We start from the raw sequence: 8,404 nt of genomic DNA, 5'->3' as shown, positions 1-8,404 counted from the left end.
TATGAAGAAAGAATCAATGCAGCAGAGAAACTTAGGGAAGATTACCAACAGAACAAACTGATGTATGCTAATATGGAAACTCAGTCAAACCGAGGAGATTACAGAGGAAGAGATCAAGGAGATTACCGTGGAAGAGGCCGAGGAGGCAGAAACTATAACAGAGGCAGAGGACGAGGACGTTCTTACTGGGATAGTAGAGACCCAACGAGAGTAACATGTTTTAGATGTGACAAACTTGGTCACTTTGCTGCAACATGTCCGGATCGACTCTTGAAGTTACAAGAAACAGAGGAAACTAAAGAAGATGATTCTCAAGTAGCTGATGCCTTAATGGTTCATGAGGTAGTATATCTAAATGAAAAGAATGTCAAACCTAGAGATTTCGAGACAAACACTGATGGAGACAGGATATGGTATTTGGATAATGGTGCTAGTAATCACATGACCGGTAACAGGGATTATTTCAAGGTTATTGATGAAACAGTTACAGGAAAGGTCAGATTTGGTGATGATTCCAGAATCGATATCAAAGGGAAAGGATCTATACTATTCATCAGTCATGGAGGAGAACGAAAAATACTGGCAGACGTGTACTTTATTCCAGCATTAAGAAGCAACATTATCAGCTTAGGACAAGCTACGGAATCAGGGTGTGAAATCAACATGAAAGATGATTACTTAACTCTTCGTGACAAGGATGGAAAAGTAATCACACGAGCAAAACGATCTAGAAACCGACTTTACAAAGTAACCATGGACATAGTCGAAGAAAAGTGTTTCAAAATAGATACACATAGTGAGTCAGAAAGGTGGCACATAAGATTAGGGCACATAGGGATCGAGGCAATGAAGCTGATGTTTCAGAAGGAACTAGTGTTGGGAGTACCTAACATCAACATTGATAAGGAACTATGCGGAACATGCTTACGTAGTAAGCACGCAAGAAAAGCTTTTCCTAAGGCAACTATGTTTCGTGCGCTAGAACCACTTGAGCTCATCCATGGTGATCTTTGCGGGCCTATTACACCATGCACACCAGCGAAAAACAGATACATATTTGTCCTAATAGATGATCATTCGAGATATATGTGGACAATTCTCTTGAAAGAGAAGAGTGATGCGTTTGACAAGTTCAAAAATTTTAAGAATGTTGTAGAACAGCAAACGAAGAAGAGAATCAAGATGTTCCGAAGCGACAGAGGAGGAGAATTTACATCCATGGAGTTTAAAAAATTTTGTGAAGAATCAGGGATTCAGAGACAGCTAACGGCACCTTATACGCCTCAACAAAATGGAGTAGTGGAGAGGAGAAACAGAACACTTATGGAGATGACAAGAAGCATTCTCAAGCAGCTAAGCACACCAAACTACCTTTGGGGAGAAGCTGTAAGACATGCTACATATCTTATTAATAGAGTGTCTACGAGATCACTTCAAGAGCAGACTCCATATGAGGCATTAAAAGGCCGAAAGCCGAACGTTGGACATTTAAAGGTGTTTGGGTGTATTGGATACACTAAGATAGAGGCAGGCCACATCAAGAAGCTAGATGACAGGTCCAAACCGCTAGTACATCTGGGTACAGAACCCGGTTCCAAAGCATATAGGATGCTTGATCCGACAAGTAAGAAAGTGGTGGTAAGCAGGGATGTGATATTCGAAGAGAATAAAGGATGGAAGTGGAACAAGTCCTGCAGTGAGAAAGAAGAAAAACCGGGATCATTCAAAGTTACACTTGGTGACTTTGGGAATCAAGGCATTGAAACAGAGGAGGTATCGGAGGATCATGAGTGTAAGAATGAAGTTGAGACGACAGAAGATCACGAGGTCATTGAGGATGACCAGAGTTCGAGTTCAGATACAACTGAGGAGCAATCAGGACTTCGAAGATCAACAAGAATAACTAAAACACCAAGTTATCTTAGCGACTACGTATGTCTCGTGAGGCAGAAGGGGAGCGTCTTCTGTTACTTATTAATGAAGAGCCATGGGAGTTTACAGAAGCAATAAAAGAGAAGGTATGGAGAAAGGCGTGTGAAAGTGAGATTGAAAACATTGTGAAGAACAATACTTGGGACTTAGTAGACCTACCAGAAGGAGCAAAAGCGATAGGTTTAAAGTGGATCTTTAAGATCAAACGAAACGCAGATGGGAGCATAAATAAATACAAATCAAGACTGGTTGCGAAGGGGTATATTCAACGGCATGGAATCGACTTTGAGGAAGTCTTTGCACCAGTAGCACGCATCGAAACTATAAGGTTCATCATCGGACTTGCAGCCTCTAACGGTTGGGAAATACACCACTTGGACGTAAAGACTGCGTTTTTACACGGAGACTTGAAGGAAGATGTATATGTGAAACAACCGGAGGGATTTGTAATCAAGGGAAGTGAAACCAAAGTCTACAAATTAAAGAAAGCCTTGTATGGCTTAAGACAAGCTCCAAGGGCTTGGAATGAAAAATTAAACACTGTGCTCGCAAGACTCAAGTTTGCTAAGTGCTCCAAAGAACCATCTCTATACCGTAAGCTGCGTCAAGGAAGTCTTCTCTTAGTAGCAGTATATGTTGATGACTTATTGGTGACAGGATCAGATCGAAGCTTGATCACAGAGTTCAAAACAGAGATGTCAAAAGTATTTGAGATGAGTGATCTCGGCCTTTTGACTTATTACTTGGGGATAGAAGTTTTTCAACATAGTGAAGGGATAACTCTAAAGCAGGAGAGATATGCGACTAAAATACTTGAAGAAACTGGAATGGAAGAGTGCAATGCAGTGCACATACCGATGGATACAGGTTTGGTGTTATCGAAGGCAAGCGAAGAAGATAGTGTCGATGAAACAGAGTTTCGGAAACAAATTGGCTGTCTTCGGTACTTGCTTCATACACGGCCTGATCTTGCCTTCAGTGTCGGGATGCTGAGTCGGAACATGCATCACCCGAAGAAGAGTCATGCTGCTGCCTTAAAACAGGTGTTACGATATTTAAAGGGAACCATCAACTACGGACTTACATTCAAACGAGCTAAAGAAATCGAGTTGGTGGGTTACTGTGATAGTAGTCATAACATAGATGCAGATGATGGGAGAAGCACTACTGGGCATATATTCTACTTGAATCAATGTCCTATCACATGGTGCTCTCAAAAACAAGAGACGGTGGCGTTATCATCATGTGAAGCCGAGTTTATGGCGGCTACCGAGGCTGCCAAACAAGCGATATGGCTTCAAGAATTGCTAGAAGAAATCTTTGAGAGACCATCTGATCGTGTGAAGCTATGCATCGATAATAAGTCTGCTATAGCGCTTACAAAGAATCCCGTATTCCATGGCAGGAGCAAGCACATACACAAGCGGTATCACTTCATACGGGAGTGTGTAGAGAACGAACAGATCGATGTTCAGCATGTTCCAGGAATAGATCAAAAGGCTGATATATTGACTAAAGCACTTGGGAGAACTAAGTTCAAGGAAATGAGAGAGCTAGTTGGAATTCAAAAAATAGTTAACTTCAAGTTTAAAGGGGAGAATGTTGGAGATAAACATGAAGATTAACTTGAAGTACAAGTTATGATTATCCTAAGAGTATTAGGAAAATAGGAAACCTAGTTCTAATGAGTTTAGGACATATGATATCTATATAAAGAGTTGCAAGAGTGTTGCATACTTTTGTGAGTTTTATAGATTGTGAGTTGAGAGCTTAAGGTTTTTGAGTATTTCCTTAAGAGTTTAATAAAGAGAGTTTCTTTATTTGTGTTCTTATTCAAACCTTAAAACAAGATTTGGTATCAGAGCCATAATAAAAGAAAAAAAACAATAAGAAGAGCTTCTTGTTGAAGACGAGTACTGTGAGCACATAGGTTTGAGAAAATCTATTGACTCATAAATCATGGGTGATATTACGACAATGGCAAACAAACCGAAGGAGAGTGGTTTCTCATCGATTAAGTGTCCTATGCTAACCACAACAAACTATACAGTTTGGGCAATAAAGATGAAGATCATGCTGGAGCTCCACAACGTTTGGGAAGCTATTGAAGAAGAAGCAACCGCGAAAGAGAAAAATACTATGGCAACCGCTCTGCTGTTCCAAGCAATTCCAGAATCCCTAATCCTACAGTTAGGGAACCTAGACACCGCAAAGAAGATTTGGGACGCAGTAAAAGTTCGTCATGTTGGTGCAGATAGAGTACGGGTAGCAAGACTACAAACATTGAGAACTGAGTTTGACAGATTGCAGATGAAAGATAGTGACACCATAGATGAGTTTGTTGGAAAACTCTCTGAGATATCTACAAATTCATCATCTCTGGGAGAGGACATTGATGAACCAAAGAAAGTTAAGAAGCTTTTGTCAAGTCTACCAACCACCAAATATATACATATTGCAGCATCGCTGGAACAACTTCTAGATTTAAACAACGCTAACTTTGAAGATGTAGTGGGACGGTTAAAGGCATATGAAGAAAGAATCAATGCAGCAGAGAAACTTAGGGAAGATTACCAACAGAATAAACTGATGTATGCTAATATGGAAACTCAGTCAAACCGAGGAGATTACAGAGGAAGAGATCAAGGAGATTACCGTGGAAGAGGCCGAGGAGGCAGAAACTATAACAGAGGCAGAGGACGAGGACGTTCTTACTGGGATAGTAGAGACCCAACGAGAGTAACATGTTTTAGATGTGACAAACTTGGTCACTTTGCTGCAACATGTCCGGATCGACTCTTGAAGTTACAAGAAACAGAGGAAACTAAAGAAGATGATTCTCAAGTAGCTGATGCCTTAATGGTTCATGAGGTAGTATATCTAAATGAAAAGAATGTCAAACCTAGAGATTTCGAGACAAACACTGATGGAGACAGGATATGGTATTTGGATAATGGTGCTAGTAATCACATGACCGGTAACAGGGATTATTTCAAGGTTATTGATGAAACAGTTACAGGAAAGGTCAGATTTGGTGATGATTCCAGAATCGATATCAAAGGGAAAGGATCTATACTATTCATCAGTCATGGAGGAGAACGAAAAATACTGGCAGACGTGTACTTTATTCCAGCATTAAGAAGCAACATTATCAGCTTAGGACAAGCTACGGAATCAGGGTGTGAAATCAACATGAAAGATGATTACTTAACTCTTCGTGACAAGGATGGAAAAGTAATCACACGAGCAAAACGATCTAGAAACCGACTTTACAAAGTAACCATGGACATAGTCGAAGAAAAGTGTTTCAAAATAGATACACATAGTGAGTCAGAAAGGTGGCACATAAGATTAGGGCACATAGGGATCGAGGCAATGAAGCTGATGTTTCAGAAGGAACTAGTGTTGGGAGTACCTAACATCAACATTGATAAGGAACTATGCGGAACATGCTTACGTAGTAAGCACGCAAGAAAAGCTTTTCCTAAGGCAACTATGTTTCGTGCGCTAGAACCACTTGAGCTCATCCATGGTGATCTTTGCGGGCCTATTACACCATGCACACCAGCGAAAAACAGATACATATTTGTCCTAATAGATGATCATTCGAGATATATGTGGACAATTCTCTTGAAAGAGAAGAGTGATGCGTTTGACAAGTTCAAAAATTTTAAGAATGTTGTAGAACAGCAAACGAAGAAGAGAATCAAGATGTTCCGAAGCGACAGAGGAGGAGAATTTACATCCATGGAGTTTAAAAAATTTTGTGAAGAATCAGGGATTCAGAGACAGCTAACGGCACCTTATACGCCTCAACAAAATGGAGTAGTGGAGAGGAGAAACAGAACACTTATGGAGATGACAAGAAGCATTCTCAAGCAGCTAAGCACACCAAACTACCTTTGGGGAGAAGCTGTAAGACATGCTACATATCTTATTAATAGAGTGTCTACGAGATCACTTCAAGAGCAGACTCCATATGAGGCATTAAAAGGCCGAAAGCCGAACGTTGGACATTTAAAGGTGTTTGGGTGTATTGGATACACTAAGATAGAGGCAGGCCACATCAAGAAGCTAGATGACAGGTCCAAACCGCTAGTACATCTGGGTACAGAACCCGGTTCCAAAGCATATAGGATGCTTGATCCGACAAGTAAGAAAGTGGTGGTAAGCAGGGATGTGATATTCGAAGAGAATAAAGGATGGAAGTGGAACAAGTCCTGCAGTGAGAAAGAAGAAAAACCGGGATCATTCAAAGTTACACTTGGTGACTTTGGGAATCAAGGCATTGAAACAGAGGAGGTATCGGAGGATCATGAGTGTAAGAATGAAGTTGAGACGACAGAAGATCACGAGGTCATTGAGGATGACCAGAGTTCGAGTTCAGATACAACTGAGGAGCAATCAGGACTTCGAAGATCAACAAGAATAACTAAAACACCAAGTTATCTTAGCGACTACGTATGTCTCGTGAGGCAGAAGGGGAGCGTCTTCTGTTACTTATTAATGAAGAGCCATGGGAGTTTACAGAAGCAATAAAAGAGAAGGTATGGAGAAAGGCGTGTGAAAGTGAGATTGAAAACATTGTGAAGAACAATACTTGGGACTTAGTAGACCTACCAGAAGGAGCAAAAGCGATAGGTTTAAAGTGGATCTTTAAGATCAAACGAAACGCAGATGGGAGCATAAATAAATACAAATCAAGACTGGTTGCGAAGGGGTATATTCAACGGCATGGAATCGACTTTGAGGAAGTCTTTGCACCAGTAGCACGCATCGAAACTATAAGGTTCATCATCGGACTTGCAGCCTCTAACGGTTGGGAAATACACCACTTGGACGTAAAGACTGCGTTTTTACACGGAGACTTGAAGGAAGATGTATATGTGAAACAACCGGAGGGATTTGTAATCAAGGGAAGTGAAACCAAAGTCTACAAATTAAAGAAAGCCTTGTATGGCTTAAGACAAGCTCCAAGGGCTTGGAATGAAAAATTAAACACTGTGCTCGCAAGACTCAAGTTTGCTAAGTGCTCCAAAGAACCATCTCTATACCGTAAGCTGCGTCAAGGAAGTCTTCTCTTAGTAGCAGTATATGTTGATGACTTATTGGTGACAGGATCAGATCGAAGCTTGATCACAGAGTTCAAAACAGAGATGTCAAAAGTATTTGAGATGAGTGATCTCGGCCTTTTGACTTATTACTTGGGGATAGAAGTTTTTCAACATAGTGAAGGGATAACTCTAAAGCAGGAGAGATATGCGACTAAAATACTTGAAGAAACTGGAATGGAAGAGTGCAATGCAGTGCACATACCGATGGATACAGGTTTGGTGTTATCGAAGGCAAGCGAAGAAGATAGTGTCGATGAAACAGAGTTTCGGAAACAAATTGGCTGTCTTCGGTACTTGCTTCATACACGGCCTGATCTTGCCTTCAGTGTCGGGATGCTGAGTCGGAACATGCATCACCCGAAGAAGAGTCATGCTGCTGCCTTAAAACAGGTGTTACGATATTTAAAGGGAACCATCAACTACGGACTTACATTCAAACGAGCTAAAGAAATCGAGTTGGTGGGTTACTGTGATAGTAGTCATAACATAGATGCAGATGATGGGAGAAGCACTACTGGGCATATATTCTACTTGAATCAATGTCCTATCACATGGTGCTCTCAAAAACAAGAGACGGTGGCGTTATCATCATGTGAAGCCGAGTTTATGGCGGCTACCGAGGCTGCCAAACAAGCGATATGGCTTCAAGAATTGCTAGAAGAAATCTTTGAGAGACCATCTGATCGTGTGAAGCTATGCATCGATAATAAGTCTGCTATAGCGCTTACAAAGAATCCCGTATTCCATGGCAGGAGCAAGCACATACACAAGCGGTATCACTTCATACGGGAGTGTGTAGAGAACGAACAGATCGATGTTCAGCATGTTCCAGGAATAGATCAAAAGGCTGATATATTGACTAAAGCACTTGGGAGAACTAAGTTCAAGGAAATGAGAGAGCTAGTTGGAATTCAAAAAATAGTTAACTTCAAGTTTAAAGGGGAGAATGTTGGAGATAAACATGAAGATTAACTTGAAGTACAAGTTATGATTATCCTAAGAGTATTAGGAAAATAGGAAACCTAGTTCTAATGAGTTTAGGACATATGATATCTATATAAAGAGTTGCAAGAGTGTTGCATACTTTTGTGAGTTTTATAGATTGTGAGTTGAGAGCTTAAGGTTTTTGAGTATTTCCTTAAGAGTTTAATAAAGAGAGTTTCTTTATTTGTGTTCTTATTCAAACCTTAAAACAAGATAATTATGGGTGGTAGTTTTTAGTTTTGATTACTTGCATATTGTCCATGATTTTAGATTATTTTACTTATTGTCATGTCTTACTATTTTAAAAGCTTATTTGTTATTTTATGATTTAGGTTGAGTTATTAGTGATTATTTAATAAATATTTTTATGACCT

This window comes from Raphanus sativus, chromosome 3 (assembly GCF_000801105.2).
Source record: "Raphanus sativus cultivar WK10039 chromosome 3, ASM80110v3, whole genome shotgun sequence".
NCBI classification, from domain to species: Eukaryota; Viridiplantae; Streptophyta; class Magnoliopsida; order Brassicales; family Brassicaceae; genus Raphanus; species Raphanus sativus.
The sequence above is the reverse complement of the archived record's forward strand: the minus strand, read 5'-3'. Positions refer to the sequence as shown.